The 14,467-nt window shown below is 40.9% G+C and overlaps 1 protein-coding gene across 5 annotated transcripts in view; it reads left to right on the top strand.

The window, feature by feature from the left end:
* jing (AE binding protein 2 jing) overlaps positions 1 to 14,467 on the top strand; it is a 196,333-nt gene that overhangs the window by 39,318 nt on the left and 142,548 nt on the right. The window contains exon 2 of one of the 5 annotated variants that reach the window (XM_089472175.1): positions 9,165 to 9,378. The exons of the other annotated variants lie outside the window; for them this stretch is intronic. The gene's annotated coding sequence lies outside the window, so the exon portion shown is untranslated. The remainder of the gene's footprint in view (positions 1 to 9,164; positions 9,379 to 14,467) is intronic. 5 annotated transcript variants of the gene reach the window in all.

Here is a 14,467-nt window from a genome sequence, read left to right as displayed (position 1 = left end):
TGAGGCTAACCCTCTTCCCCTATATCCCGCGTTGAGCTACTGTGCTGCAACTGTTGCTGTGTGCAAAGTCCCTACGATGCGGGCATACTAAATATGCCCTGAACCCTGCAACACTATCAAAACATAAAATAAATTCATGATTACATATTTATATGAATATGTACTTCAACTGTGTTCGCTCTGATGTCTGATTGTTAAAGAATTTAGGTTCAATATCCATCATTTCTTACTTTTCTACTTCTGATCTATTTTGTGTCTCTTTCATTAGTGGATTTGTTTTAATCAGCGTATCTTAAAATTAATTTGATTTATTTATAGGGTATTAGCACGTCGGCTTATGCACTGGCATAGGGTTTGTTGTTGTTTCATTATTCAAAGGCAAAGTTCAATGAACGAAGACTTCGCTGCAATTTACTTAGCTGCGCGCTGTTAAAAATCTGCCATCTAAATGAAATGAGTTTTTAATTGAAAACGTAATAAGATATGTACACACATATATACATGTAGATGTGTGAGTGTGTCTGTATGCGAGTATATAAAATTTGTAAATATAATTTGCTTTTTTATTTTTGGCAGTGCAGCAGGCGTGGCAATTATTGCATAACAAAACAACATGAACGCCATTAAAGCCGCATACATACGTATTCATATAAATATTTATGCATCTGCTGTAGCTGCAGCAGTTAGCCGTTGCTTTTGATTTGATTCTGTAAGGGGGTGGGGGTTGATTTCCTCATTGAATTGCATTGTAATATTATTAAGTGTATTTAGTGCCCGAGGGGCCATCAGAACAAATGGACAACAATCAGCTGGCGCAGACGATAGACGATAGACGATAGCCAGCTCTCCTGTTTATTGCAATAATTTTGCCGCGGGGCAGAAAAAGGGTTATTCGAATTAAGCAAAGCAGCTAAATGGACAACATGAACAATATACCAGCAAATAGTTCTCCCCCTACTCCCGATGAGAGATACCTCCTGGAGACTGGAGAGACTTGAGCTGCCTGAAACAAACACTGAACTGTGAAATGCAATATGAACTTCATGCTATTTGCGGTTGGATCGTGGCCTAAACGTACTACCACTGTATGTATTTCAGATTCAAATGTAGTAAGAAAGCATCAAGTTGATTATGCGTGATTTTCTAGAATTTGTAGACCATATATTGACTGACATATTTTCAATTGTTTTTATACCCTGAACCCATTGAAAATGGGTAATCAGGGTATAATGGATTTGTGAAAAAGTATGTAACGGGCAGAAGGAATCATCGCAGATTTTATAAAGTATATATATTCTTGATCAGCGTGACGAGTGGAGTCGATATAGCCCTGTCCGTTTGTCTTTCCGTCTGTCCATCCGTCCTTCCGTATGAGTGCGTCGATCTCAGAAGTTACAAGAGCTAGAGAGCTGAAATTTGGCATACTCGTGTGTACCATACGCAGTAAAAGTTCATATTTTTTCGATAACTCATCCGATACTTTTTTATCGAGAATATTCGAAAAATAGATTTTCTTTTTTTCAGCCTAATTTGAGAACTTCTTGGCCTGGAGACTTCAGATTTACTGTGTATATATAGTTGATCGATACGAAGATTTTGTAATTTACAGATTTTGGATATCACGCTCCCTTCGACCCCAATTTGTAAAAAACCTATTTGAAGTACTAGAGAATTGTGCTTTGCTTTCTCTTTCTCTTTCTGCTTTCTCTTTCTCACTCTCTCTTTCTCTCTGCCTCACTCTCTCTCGCTCCCTGTCTTACCTCCTCTCATTTCTCTTTGTGTGTATCTCTCTCACTCTCCCTCTCTGTGTCCCGCTCTCCCTCTGTCACTTACTCTGTCTTTCTCTTTCTCTGTGTGTATCTCTCTCTCTCTTTTTATTTCTCTGTGTCTGTCTTTCTCACTGTCTCTCTTCTTGTCTTACTCTCTCTTTCTCTCCCTCTCTCTCTCCCTGTCGTCTCTGTTGCTTCACTTAATATAAAGTGTCTCGCTCTCTCAATGTGATTTATAATACTAATCGATGAATAGGGTATGGTCTAGGGTCAGGTCGGGGAGACTTGTGCCTCTCAATTGCATTCACATCAAATTGAATTTAACTATTCATAACCTCAGCACACGCCAATTGAACTTGCATTGTGTGCATTGATTGCTTGCATTGAAACGCTTGCATTTCTTCATTTCAAATTAGCTTGTAATTCGACAAGTGTATTGAGTGCTCAACCCAATTGCAAGTGGTTAACAAAATAGCCAGCATACGCAATGTGATATGCTCCTTGAGGCGATTTCATTGTCAATCAGAGATCCTTGTGAAATATTTGTGTGTGTGTGCATGCGTCCATGTTTGCTTTGCGACTTTCCACTGCTTTCGGCCTTCCACTTAAAAGCTCAATGCACTTGCCTGGCCGGCAATGGGCCCCACAACTAGGCCCACTCTGTCCAGCTATCATATCAATTGTAGGCTTAGGCGTCTCCGTCTGTCCCTGCTCAACGCCAACACTTGCCGCCGGCATTCGGCATAGAGAAACATAAAAACTCCCTTCATTGTTTATCTTACAAATACAACGATTCGGGAAACAACATTTATTGCATGCCCCAATCAAGCAGCACACATTGTTTATTTTGATTTGTATCGCCCCACACAGTACGCCCTCGCCCCACCTCTGCCAGCCAGCCGCTGTCTCCACTTCGACCTTAACTAAAACTCCCCATGCCCATGCACTTATCGGGAGGGGGCCTCCGCATGAGACGTGGCTCATAATTTTGTTTATTTAATTTTTATGTCATGTGCCGTTCGTCGTTCGTCGTCGTCGTTCGTCAACGACGTGTGGGAGGCTACCCTTTCCCTTCTCTATCTCTTCTGCTTTTCACTCTCTGTCATTCGCTCTCTTCCTCTCTGCAAGTTTATAGCCATATCAGAGGCAGCATCCATCCATAGCAGCAGCTTCTTTGCTCCTGGCATCAAGTTGTCATGCTTCAGTTGTTTGATTGCCTCTGCTCTGCTCGCTTGCATTGGCCCCAGGCGGCGGCTCACCTCGTTATGCGTCTCCCCCTCTCTCACTCTGTCTCTCTCTCATCCTCTCTCTCGCTTGGACCCGCTTCATCAGCTTGGATTATATGCCGCGTATTCCCCAGCCAACTGCTGCTTGCTATATCCACAAATGTACGAGCAGCACACACATACACAAGTGCAAGAATGCTACGATAGACAATTTTATTTTCATTTTCCATTTGGCATACCCTGCAAAGCTTACGGGGCCCAAAGTGTGACTGAACTTCCTAGTGAAATTTCTAGTGGCCAGTTTAAAACGAAGAAGTTTAAATATTGCATATCGAGGGTATTTAATGAAGTTTTCTCAGCGGAACGAGTTTTAACATTTCTTGATTATATAAATCAATGTATGTATATTCAAAATTTAGTTTTCATTGTGGAAAATAGAGGAATGTTTTAATTTATATATGTAATATAGAGTTGTATCTTTCTCAAAATTAATTTTTTGCCTTTGTTAATAAACTTTCAGGGTATCTATTGGGCCGGCGCTTTCGGTGTTTCTATTTTAGTTTCTTTTTCTTTTATTTTTTCATTATTCTAGCATATTTTTCTTGCTTTTCTAATTTTAAAATCGTCTTCGAAAAGTTGTCTGGCCGAGCGATGCTTGGAGTTTGCCTTTGGCTTTTACTCGTGTTCGGGCTCTGGCTCGGGCCAAACAACGTTGTTTACGGAAGTTTTTTCCCTGTCGCTGTTATCGTTGTTGTCGTTGTTGTTGTTGTTGTTGTTGTAGTTGTTGTCATCCTCGAGTGCATTGCCATGTAGTCGTCATTGGCATGATGATGGCATCAGCCTCATCATCGTCATCATCATCATCATCTATGTTCTTGTATCTTTGTATCTATATCTTTGCATCTTTAGCAGTTTTCAAGTCAACTTGTTGTGCAAGTCAATGTCGAGCCAACTCCGTTGACTGCGGCAAACTTTAATTTAAAATCTATTAGACAGTCTGAAAGTTGTCGTTGTTGGTGTTGTGGCTGTTGTTGCATCGTTAGCTATTAATTGATTTCCTTATTAAGTTGCACAGCGAAGCAGTTGCGATGTGCACTGAGGCAGCTTTGACGCAATTTTTCTAATTAGAATGTAATTATAATTAGTCTACTAGTCTTTGCGCCTCAAAAAAGAGAAGAGATGATAAGAGAAGAGAAGAGGAGCAAAAACTGTTGGCATTGCGAAAAGCTCTTCACATTTGCATCACTGGCTGCGCCTCATCCTCTGCACATCCATCCCGCGTCTGGCCCCGGTCAATCTGGTGGGCAGTCTGCGGTTTGCAGCTTGGCTTTCAGCTCTTTGATTTTTAGCCGATTGCACAAAGTGAATCGGAAATAGAGGCTCTGTGAGTTAAACACTCGTCCATTGAGTTGCATAATGATTAGAAATACGATAAGTGCAGTGTCGACTGAAGAGCACTGAGTGAGCCCCAACAACATCGACATCAACAGACCATAAAGAGCATACAGTGTCTGGTGTCTAGAGTGGAGTGCGCGGTGTCTAGTGTGTGCGTGTGTGCGTAAAGTATTTGCTGACAGCTTGGATGAGCGCCACAGATCAAAGAATTCAAGCTATCATTAGATGTCAAGGAAGGACTATGTAATGCTGGCCAATCGCATGATAAACACTGTTGAACTTGTAGAACTCGACCTGGCATTATGTAACAGATAAACAAATCTAATTCAATTATTGCGAATGTACTTAGTCATTTGAAGAATTAACAAATAAGTTGTATATTGAAGTAGGCATTTGTCTGTGCCTAAATCTTAATGGGAGTAGAATCGCAAGCGATAAAAAATTCATTTAAATGCAAATAAACATAAATATGTCTTTATGCATATATACATATAAAGAGAAATGAAAATGAAGACTAATGTATGAGAAGGAAATGTAAATCCTTAAGGGAGATATAAATATATGTAAACTAAACTAAGTCTTGTCCTTTGGCAAATGCACGCATTTCAATGTTATTCTCAGGATCTGAAACTTACATGAAGATAGTCCATCCACAAGAAAAGTTATTAATCTAAAGTTAAAAGTTATTTATCCATAGTACCACTCTGCATGTGTATGTATGGGCATGTGTTGTTTCTTGTGTACTCAGAAAAACACGAAGAAATATTTAAATAGAAGTTGCTCGAAGGGTTCAGGGGATCTCGTAGTCGAGCAGTCTCGACTAGAGCTTTCTTACTTGTTTGTTATATTTTTTGTAACAAACTCAGCTCAAGTAATTATAAATATGTGTAACTTATACCATTATCAAGAAGTTACCGCTATGAGGCTTATCAGTCAACGCATTTGTTAAAGCGAAAAGACGCATGGGTGAAATAATTAAAACATGAGGAATAACTTTTCTATTCTATTTGAAATTCCCAATGGCAAACGAAGCGTGCCACAAGCCAACTTACAACTGCTGCACATTCTCGCACAATTTAAAACGTTGCTTCCCCTTTCTCCTTCACTCTCTCCTCTCCTCAGGGTCTCTCTCTGTCTCTCTAACGCGGTATCTATTTAACGGCTAGGTTTTGCCCCTTGCTGGCAGCGTGCAATTTTCACAAAACAATTTTCATGGCCCTGACCAATTCCCCCCATTCGTCTCGTGTGTTGCCACTCAATAAAAATATGCTTTATGAATTAATGAAAAGAAAATGTTTATACCTACAAGAACAGCAACAACAGCAACAGCAACAACGATGGCAGTTATAAAAGCAACAACAACGGCACTTAAAGCTGTCGTGGGAGGAGTCGTTGGAGATGTGGTTCGTGATAAAGATCTTAGCGTGGCAACTCCCTGCATTTGACTCTATATGTGTGTGTGTACACAGAGATGTGTTATGTTGTGTCTGTGCGTGTTTAACTTTACAGCTGTGCTTGTTATGAGCTCAGCTTTAAACTTCTCTCCTCCCCCTCTCTGCTTTTATTTTGTTGCAGTCCAGACAGGTTTTAGACAGTATTTAGTGGCCACAAAAAAACTCAGCAAAGCAAAAACCAATAAGGAATGAGAAAAATTAGGTCTTTCTTTCATTTAACAGAAAATGATGTCTCCGTTAGGACTCCAGACACAGTCCTCAGGGTCAGATAGCATCACAAAAGAAAAGGAAACCATACATTTTATTGCGTTTTCATTATATAAATATCTGCTTGTCGCTAAATCATTTAGTTTTCCAATTGACCACATATTTTATTTAATAACTAATAATAATAATAGTATTTAAAGTGTATATTTTGTAGTGTGCCTAAGGATCGAACTTCATGTTTTATTATGACGTGTACATGTTTTTGCAGACCTTTGGATCATTTCACAAAATCGTTGATTGAGGAACCTTTGCCAGCTATACTAATTCACTTTCTACCATACATTAAGACTAAGGGAGACTCCCTAAAACTGAAATACACTGCAGTGCATTCCAGTTTTCAACTCATTATTAATATCATAATCATTCTGAATTTTACTGTCCGTCCACATGTCAGGCTTGCTCGTTATCCACATTGATAGTCGGGGTCGCACTCCAGTTTAACTAAACATATTTGCTTGGCCAACGAAACAGATGAGTTGCGAACGGAAATTGATTTCTGGCATGCGCATTTTGCAATCTGCAAAAGCGGAAATGATTGCATCACCTAATGCAACCACGTGCCACCAACAGAGCCACAGAGAGAGAGAAAGAGAGAGAGAGAGAGAGAGAGAGAGAGAGAGCGGGAGAGAGAAAGACAGGAGAATGACAAAGAGAGAGATACAACTTCAGTTGGCAGTTGGTTTAGGGCTTTGCTGCCGTCGTGTCTTGGTTCTGCATGCAAATTGCGTCAAATTGCATATTTCCGGTGGTCGACGGGGCAGCGCGTAAATATTTTATGCTTCATTTTGTCTTGGCCTAGGCAAGTGAATTATGGCTAATTACAAAAAACAAGAATGCAGCAGCAAGAAAGTAAAACTTGGCTAACTGCTATCCGCAACGAGGCGAAGCTCAAAACATTTACGTTTACGTCCACGTCCACGTCCAGGCCGTCCTCGACGTCCACGTCCACGTCCACGTCCACGTCCACGTCCGCATTCACGTCCACGTCCAAGTCGACATTCCCCGTCTCTGGCCCTGACAATTCATCCCCCGAGGGCGCTATAATGCGGTCGCCGGTCGTCGGTCGTCGGTCGACAGTTGGCTGTTCGTCTACTTGGCCACACTTCTAGGGTTACAAGTCGAAATTCGTTTGCCGCATGCCGCTCTTAATTTATACCTTGGCCCAATCTGCTCATTGTTGTTGTCCGCTGTGGTCGCTCTTGGGTTTCCCTTTCAAGTTGGCTGCCTTCTCGCATTTGATTTAGTGCACTGTTCTGGTAATTTAGATTTGTGGTCGCCTAGCGCTAGAAATGGAATAAGAAGCCCGTGCTCGTAAAATACATACAACGTGTTTAACCAATCCTGAGTGTCTGCTCTCGAACGGCTGTTAGAAATTTTATACACATACAGATATATATGGTACACATATATATATTATTTTTTTAATTTCCTTCACAGCTTGTGCGGCCTGTTGATAAGGATTTTGCAAGAGATCTTAAGCCGGAAACAAAGTAACCGCCCGCTGCTTAAGTCTAATGTGTTTTTTCGTCTTAAACTCCCGTCCTATTCGAAGAGAGCCACTCACGCATATACCCTTTAATATTTCAGCTGGGAGAGAGCTTGTTCGCTTGTCCTTTGTAATGCGCTTGAATTGAAAACTTTTGTTTGCTTCCGATATTTGAATACATTTCGAATATAAGTTTAGATATTAAGTATCTTGACTTGCCGCTAACAATGCATTAATATAGGGTGAACCATCAAGTTAGTAAAAGACGGACTCGAATCTCAATAAAAACAAGAGCTATATTGTGTCTCCTTAAATAAGTTTTTTTTTTTTTTTTTTTATATTACATGTACAAATTGTAATAAATAAGGAATGAAAATATCATATATCAATATTCGGAATGCCATTAAATGAAATTTTTTAAAAATGTTTATTCGAGTATTTCACCCGTAGATTACTTAAAGCTTGTCAACATAAATATCGGCTGAATTTTTAGTATTCTAGTTAATTTCATTAAATTTTGTGGATATTTATACCAGAGCAATCCGAAATCTGAGACTTGGAACATGATACGTCTACGTCGAGACACAAATTAATATTTTATAATAGACATGCATAAAATGCATACTCAAATTATTTGTCTCTCGAGAATTGAGCAATATGAATCCTATCTTGATTATCGAAAAAAGTAGAATTATATTTGAATACATTCAATAAATATATAGTCTCTGAAATGTGGAATCTATAGTAAGTTTTTTATATACAAAATTGAATAATTATAGATTACTGCTTATACATACATCCCTTGGCTACAATGATTCTGCTAATTGTCTTGATGAAAATAATAAATAACTAATCGAGTTGTGACTCTTCAGAGTGTTTTTTGGGGCTGTCATTGCAGACAAATATTTAATTTTCTGTTAATTTTCCCGCTCCGCAACATCCGCAACAACAAATTTCCACTCAAACTCAAATTGTGCAATAATTGTGTGTTTGGGCAACCATTGTAAAAGTTTAGCAAATGAGCTGACTTAGCGTTAAAATAACAAACTTTTCGCATAGCTCAGTTATTCATTAGACGACGGCGCGCCGCCTTCGCCTCAGCCCCGCTCAGCGGCGTTGACAAACACAGGGAGAGTGAAGTGTCCACTTGAATGGCATTCGTTGTAAGTCCTTCAACACTTCCTGGGCCCAGCCTAACACAACTGAAACTGAACAGAACTCGGCCCAACAACTGTCAAAGTTCGTTCAACTGGGCTGATGGCGGACTGTTAGCTGTTGGCTGGTCCCCAAGTCAAACAACAGAAACATTTCAATCACAAAAGGCCCTCCAATTAGTCATCAGTCGTCAGAAGAGACCGAGGGAAATACTTGTATATCCTACCTTTATATGTATTTAGTCATATATATGTATGTAGTGTATGCCTATCTATATAATTGAGTTGCAATATAGTCTTGTAAATTCTTGAGCAAATACAAACTTCCTTTAGCTAATCTACATAATTATCTGGTGTTTGCGCATTTCTCTCTCTCACTCTCACACTGAATCTCTCTCTTTTTATCGTTGCAGGTAAGTTGCGGATATGGCTAAACAATGGGGCATATTTCAACCTAAATGCGTTAATGTGCTCTAATTTGCAAATCATGGAAGGTGCAGTTGCAGTTGTAGTTGCTGTTGCAGTTGCACTTGCAGTTGGCCAGGCTAACTAAGCTACTGTGCGGAGAATCTCGAACGCGTTTTCCCTTGACTCTCTAGACCCCCTACTGCTGCTCAATATCAACAGGTAACAACCGAAATACAACCACACTATTTGCATTTCATATTATGGCCGAGCATTACTCGTAATGCACTCTGCCTTCCACAGCGCTAAAGGTTCCAGGTCCGTGCTAATGACCAAGGGCCAGCAGCCAGCAGGCAGCAGCGGAAAGCGTGTGAATTGTGTTGGTTATAGGGGACGGAGTCTACGACGGGGTCCGTCCGTGTGTCCACGACTGGGCTTGGCTCTCTGGCAGAGCCTGTAAGCGGGTCTTGCAAGCAACATAGTTTGGCCAATGCCCAGCGGCTAGCGTTAATTAAGTTCTCAAGGAAGTCACTTCCTTAATTTAGTTATTTTGTATCTTGACAGTTTGACAAACAGCTGGACACTTAAGTGTGGTTCAAAGTAGGGGACGCCAGTTGTATTTTAACATAATGTGTGTCAAGCAATGCTTAAACAGATGAGATGTTCCGGCACAATGAGACTTTGCATACGGTTGAGCAAATATTATGAAATAATTCTTCAAAGTAATGGAGCAGCAAATTAGCTAAGCAATTGCATATATGTATATATATGAAAAAGAGTATAAGGAGTTGTTAAGAGAATATTATTATTATGGGATTAACCTTTAGTAAGCTTAAAAAATTATTTTAAAAAATAATAAAAAAGCATGAAATAATTTTAATTGGCCGTTTAGATGCTCAAAAGAATCCCTAGTGTTTCATATTGTTAAATTGTTATTAAGTATCAAAAATCATATTCTACTTACCTGTTTACTTATTCAATATACCATAAAAAGTAAACTGCTTTCTCTTTTCGTTTTGCTGCACTCTTAAATTCATTATTTTTCCCTTAAACTCAGAATACGCCGGAATTATGGAGCTTCGTACAAGTTGACTATCAATTTCTGTCGGTCCATTTGACTTTGTTTATAAGTTGGCAGTGCAATTTGCCAAAAATCAACAAGCAGACAAACAAAAGGGTGTTGCAAACACACACACACACACACATACCCACACCCACACCCACACCCACACACATACGCATCCACACACACACAGCAGTGACACACACTTGCAGACAAGAGCTTAGCCTAACTGGGATCAGCTGACAATATGCTTGGGCTTAACTAAGAGCAAAACAGCATAAGTTCTAAGCGGCTTGCACTTGGCAACCAAACTGCTTCAATAACACCAACAACAACAACAATGACAGCACCAACAACAACAATGACAGCACCAACAACAACAAGCAATAGCCTGTGCAGTGCAACACGCATAATCAACACTTCATCCTTAGGGTATTGGCCTGGTCACTGGCCACTGGCCACCGGCCACCGGCCACTGGGCTCTATTTTATGGCCAGCGAACCTAGAAGCAACTTCAAAAAGGCCAAAACATTAAAGCGCACACAACATTGTCTATGTCCATTTAGAGGAGAGCTAATAAAGGAAGCACTGATGACTGAGGGAACAGAGGCAACTGCAGTTACAAGGTCCGCATGTGTGTGAGTATGTGTGTGTGTGGAGGTCAATGACAAGCCGAAGCCCAAGTCCGAACCCAAGTCCATGCCCAAGCCCAAGCCAAGTCCAGATCCCATACAAGCAAGCCTAAGACTTGCAAGCCAACGAAGCATGCATACTAAGCAACAGAGGCGTAGAGCCAAAGGGGGCCCTAGCAGTGGGGGGAGCTGCAGCTATGTGTGACCACTGCCAGACCCGAGCCGCAGCCATCCCGCCCCTGCCGCAGTCGCTGTCTGAATGCATTCGTGCGTACGCCGATGACGACGGCTGCCCAGTTAACAACACGATTTGTTATTGTTGCTCCACAGCAGCAGCAGCAGCAGCAGGCAGAGTCCAGTGGCGTGCCAGAGAGTGATGGTGGCGGTGGCGGTGGGTCGGTGGTGCAGTTCCAGAATCGAACCTTAAGCCTAGCAACCTGCTGGCTTTACTGAATTTATTAGCAGTCAGTTGCCAGCCAGTGCACAGCTACCACGAGCACACACGAGACAGGGCTGGCTGCAAAAGGGGGCTGAGGGGGTGTGCGCAGGTTAGACAGAGGCACTAAGCAAAGGCGAGCGCTGTGCTGCACCGCATGATGCACCGCATTCCTGTGCAATCGATGAGTAAATAATGACCAGCCCAACGCAGCCAAACTGGGGCGTAGGCCATGACCAGAGCTGCACAGAGGAGAGTGGAAGAGTGGGAGAGAACGAGAGAGAGGGTGGGGAGGGGTGTGTGTGTAGACACGAGTGTAGCTGGAGCTGGCTTGCGGGTTGTTGTCGTCGTTGTTGTAATCACACTCAGCATGCATTTCAACATGCTGGCGGCATTGCCGCTGCAGCACTCCGTAGCCCCCATTCCCGATCCGAGGCACTCCCTCCTCTTCTGTACTAGCTACAGCGCCACAATTTGTGGTTACTCGCCATGTGTGTGTGTGTGTATCGCTGGCGCTGGCATATTAACGCCTATTGTTGCAGAGGGGGGCCAACGACCCATTATAATTTGAGTTAATTACGTATTTTAGCTATATAAATATTTCATTTATCATTAATGCAGGCATTCAGCGCTCACACACACAAACATCTACACAGAAACTCTACCCCCACCCAAAACTTCTCTTCCTTTTCACATGGGCCGCACCGCAAAATGCAAACAAAAATTTTGTTGCACCGATTTGCCCACCGAACTTTGAGCCTCGAACCCAGCTGCTCGATGTGGCCAACACGCGTAATTGAATATGAATTTATAATGCGGCCAGTTCGATGGGACGGGCTCTAGCTATAACTGTGTTCTTAGTTGAAATTCTAGTCGGGGTCTAAACGGCGACGCTTTATGCAAACACTTAACAATCGAATTAAGCGGCGGTTTGGTGTGTGGGTCTAGGTAAGCCTTGAGTGGTCCCTCGATTTGCCTAGGGCGCCAATTGAGAGTTAAGGAGTTAAAAGGTCGCCATAAATTGTGGAACACAACAAACAAGTCGCCAATTCGATTGGCCGCAAATCAATACTAGCTATGTGGCGTCCCACCCACCCAAGTCAAATAAATGAAGCGAACTGTTTTTAATGGGCTTTCCGCAGATGGGTAACGTTTGGTTTCGAATTGATTATGGCTAACGGATTCAATAGGCGGTAGATCGTAGACAGGAGAAAATTTAATGCCACATAAGCTGCTCAGAAATAAGTGACTTTGTCAAGGAAACTACATTCCAACAGAGGGAGAGAGAGACAGGGAGACATTGAGACACTGAAATGGATATAGAAAAAAACTAGACAGATAAATAAGTAAATGAGAAAACTACAGCGCTGTAAGCATTTTTAGGGATGAACAACGGGTAGAATTCGGTAGAAATAAGTAGAATCAACTAATAACTGCGTAAATTAGGTTAGTTTGTCTATGCTATTTCCGTATAACTTGTATTTATTACAACTACCCTTCCTTTTGATATATGCATGCAATTTTTATATTTGTTTTCTCAAGCCAAACACATTTTGAAATATTTTAATGATTTGCCTAAAAGTGGGGTTTTGTATACATTTGCTAAAAGATATGTGTTGTCTGTGAAAGCCTTTTAAATCTGTATGCGAGGTGTTAAAAAGTGTCTCAAGGATTACATATTGAATATTTCTGGAAAACAATTTATCTTTAAATTTTGTACCTTTAAGAATGCTTTGTGAAGATTTTCTCCTTTATAAATAATATATATACTTTCTGGGCTCTGTTATGCCTCATTCTACTTGTTATATACCTTTATACCCTGCCTTACTTATTTTAATGGGTATGAAAAGGTTTCGATTCGATGCCTTGTATAGTGTGTGCAACATGCATAGCGAAGAGACCTTTTAGTAGGTCGCATGGGAAGTAATTTGACTTTAAGAAACTACTTTGATGTTTATTTAAACTGTTTTTTAAAAATGGGAAACATTACGCAGCACACATCGGCGGACCCAGTTATAAAATCCAACCCGATTCCCCTACATTTGCGCTACCAACACACACACAGAATATTCAGCTGCCTTAGAACTCGACTTGCTTTTGGTGCTTTGGTCTAGATTTGGAAACTTCTCCGGCCCAAGTTATTTCACTCTGTGCCACAAAGTTTAACTTATGTTTTTCTTGATTATGTGGTTATTAATTTAAGCAATGAACCGTTACACGCTGTTGACTCTGTATATATGTATATGTAGTATATACAGAATGTTGTGAATTATTTAGTGAGTTGGTCATGCCACGAGTTGTTTGTGCTGAATGTGGTTCGGCTGGCATTTGCAACTGGCCGGCTGTAGAAGCCAAGTCATGAGCACCCAATTATAAATTTATCCAATCATAAACAATAGAAATTGAATTAAATTTGTAGCCTTTCCAGTGTCACGTTATGTTTCAATAAAACGATTCAATTACATTCACATTCTAATCCATTCAGTCAAGTCAAGCATAGGTCCCCATAACACGCCTCCACACATAACTGACAACTGTTAAGCTGTGAGCTAACTCGCAGCTGATAACCGTTAACTGATTAGCCGATAGCCGATTGCTGATAACAGGTGACAGTGGTCGGCCATTGTTCGACCTGCTGTTTGCTTATCTGGCTGCTCATGTCATCAATGATTAATGCCAACACGTAAACGTCAACTGTCGTATGTATATTTATATTTATGTTTATTTAGTATACATATAAAGTGTATATATGTTCATCTTTGCTTTAGTTTGATGAGTAGTTAATCACGTCAGAGAGTCTATTAGCTTCATAGCAATTTTGGCTTGCTCCACGTTCGATGACACTCTGAAACGATATCTTTCCATTTCCTCTCTATAGATTGTAATCTCTTCTGAACATTAGTTTTGCCAGATCCTAAACTGCTCAGAGTAAGGCACCCTAAATTATAAATTTTTTATGATATTTTAAAACCTATTTCCTTTCAGTTTTCTTCTTTTGCTATTTGACATGGACGGAAATTCGATAAGCTTGTTAGATTGTCGAGGGTGGAGAGCTGCGCGATAAGAGCTACCTGACACTTGTTGACACTTGTCCCTGGGATACTCGCACCGCATTGAGCTTAGAGTTTGGGGTGAAGTTGTCTACGCTTTGCTAAGTATTGGGGGTACACGAAAGAACTT

This window comes from Drosophila arizonae, chromosome 5 (genome assembly GCF_054131065.1).
Source record: "Drosophila arizonae isolate 15081-1271.41 chromosome 5, UAZ_ARI_1.0, whole genome shotgun sequence".
NCBI classification, from domain to species: Eukaryota; Metazoa; Arthropoda; class Insecta; order Diptera; family Drosophilidae; genus Drosophila; species Drosophila arizonae.
The sequence above is the reverse complement of the archived record's forward strand: the minus strand, read 5'-3'. Positions and strand labels throughout refer to the sequence as shown.